The sequence below is a fragment of the Etheostoma spectabile genome, chromosome 23 (assembly GCF_008692095.1).
Source record: "Etheostoma spectabile isolate EspeVRDwgs_2016 chromosome 23, UIUC_Espe_1.0, whole genome shotgun sequence".
Classification (NCBI taxonomy): Eukaryota; Metazoa; Chordata; class Actinopteri; order Perciformes; family Percidae; genus Etheostoma; species Etheostoma spectabile.
This window is the reverse complement of record NC_045755.1, coordinates 2,733,925-2,736,461: the sequence shown is the minus strand read 5'-3', so window position 1 is coordinate 2,736,461 and position 2,537 is coordinate 2,733,925.

Here is a 2,537-nt window from a genome sequence, read left to right as displayed (position 1 = left end):
AGATTTAGGAGCTCTTCCTACTTCTAACAGTGGCCAAACCGGGCTTTTGAATTTGAGATAAAAAAATGTGCAGATAGAGTAAAATGAGCCTGCATATCAGTCAATGTTGTTTCAAACCGCAGGGACAGCGTGTCATTCTATCAGACAAATTATCAGAAAAGTTGCACCCCAAGCTGTCATTACAGTCATTATCTTGCATGCACCATGCGGAATGATGCACATGTGTGCAATCCCTTTTAAAACATATTTGTTAAATGGCTAAATATATATGATATTTTATGTGACAGCCCTCCTTGTTGACTATACTGACATGTTACAGATAGGCTAACCCTAACCCTTAGGTGAGATTTAGCATAGGCTTTTAAAAAAGTTGGTTTTGTGTCTGTATCTGATTTTCTTGCTAAATTACTGTGTAAACCTTAAAAGATGCACTGAAGTTAGGGTTCAAGGGTCACAATTTCAATGCAGGAGCCGTGGAAACTTTATGTGACATATTTTAATCTAAGACCTTTCCAACAATCTCCTTTGTTTGGCTCTAAGCTATACATTTTAATTCCAGCATTCCAGGCCCATATGTAATACCTAATGCCATGATTCAGAGAGCACTTTGAAGTTCCAGTATATAAAATGAGCTTTTTCAAAACTTTTTTTGATGACCAAAATGAGTCAGTCAACCTGCTTAAGGTTGTACGTGAGAAATTATACAATAAAAATACCAATAATGGAGAAATAGTGTTTAATGTTAAGTAGGCATCTTAGATTTGCCTTGTCACAGAAAAATACTATATAAAAAAACTACAGTTCAGTGTTAAGAACTACAGCCTAATGGCTTGTTTGACAAATGTGCATTTGTTTTGACTTGTAGCCTACTGTTTCCATGCATTGTTATTTAAAAACGGAATTTTCTAATTTTGTGGTTGATGAATGACTAAAGGGAATAGACATGAGCATATGTGTGAGACTTTGTTTGATTTAACATCACACTGCATTATTAGTTGTATTAAACAACTGCCTTAATCAAATAACAATTTATGGTAGGTCTAACATATTAATTATTACATTCAAAAAATGATCCTCATATCAATCACTGTAGTTACAGCTTGTAGCCACCTTTGGGCCTGTGCCGTCCCATTTTAGGTCCGGGCCCGCCCATTTTGACCCAGGCCTATAGTGAGTAGTGAATGATTATTATTCAAACAGTTCATCCAATAAACAGCTGCTGAGAGTGTAGTGAGAGAACAAGAGCCGCTGTGCAATTTGCTTCAGTCTGGCTACATAACACTTTTTTTATGATGTTTTTAATTGTAAGTATATGTCAGCTGTATGATACAAACAATGTTTCAAGAGTAATATGTCTCAAGGCAAATATCCGACTGGTGACAATAAAGTATCACCTGCAAAGTGGTCTCCATATTATATAAATATTAAAACGTTGTTGTAGGAATATAGCAAACACATTGTTGACGTTAACTAGCGCTAGCTGATACCAGCAATTTCTAGTTGCTGATATATTTTGGGCTTCATTTAATAAACATAACGTATAGTAGTACACAATCGCATGTGTATTGTTTTGATTACAATGTGCGGAATTACTTTACGTTATCTATTCATTTATATTTCTTTCCGTTAATCACCGCCGCCTGTACAGCATCAACAGGGGTCGACATTGTTGTTAATGTCTGCGTGACGTCAAATACTGGTATGAGTTCACGGGTAGTAATTAAGTTACGGGTTTGACTGCCGTTCCAGGGCACTTTCACAGGTAGAAGGTTGTGACAACAAGGGTTATGGGTTGCCTGGAACGCTGCATAAGTCATGACAGTGTGACCAGGAGCCAACATGAATAATACCATGACCCTGACACTGAACCGAAGCAGCTAAATGGAATTCAGCCATCATTATTATCATCATTTATCATTTTCACCTGTGCTTCTGCAGCACTAGCTACATTTAAACTATCACAATTTTGATGTTGGAGGCTACAAAGCATTTTAAGGAGTAGCTTCAATTGTAGTGTGATGACCTTTTTTTCAAAGGTAAGTAAAAGAAAGTAACCAACCAGTTTTCATGCCACTTGATAACTTGTATTTGTATTTTTTAAATATTTACGAGAAGTGGTACGGGAAGTCTGAAATGACACGTCCTGGCTTGATTCTGTTTCGCTGTACGGTAGCCTACTTCCCAATATAGATATTACTTTGTTGTTTTTAATAATCACACTATACAATAGTTACATTTAACACTGTGTGTTAGCCATAAATGCAGCTATGTAGCGTTTCGATTCTTTGTGACCACTGGGCAGTGAACACTCGTCTTTCTAAATACACTCGTGTACACACACAATGCCATACTTCCAAACTTTCAAAATAAAATGATCAAAAGAAACAATTTTTCTGACTTGGTGTCTTATCTTGAAGTTTCTCAATGTGACCATTGGAATGCAGTGGGCACTCACTGACATATTGCATGATCTTCAAATCAGAAATACACTCACCTAAAGGACTGTTAGGAACACCTGTTCAATTTCTCATTAATGC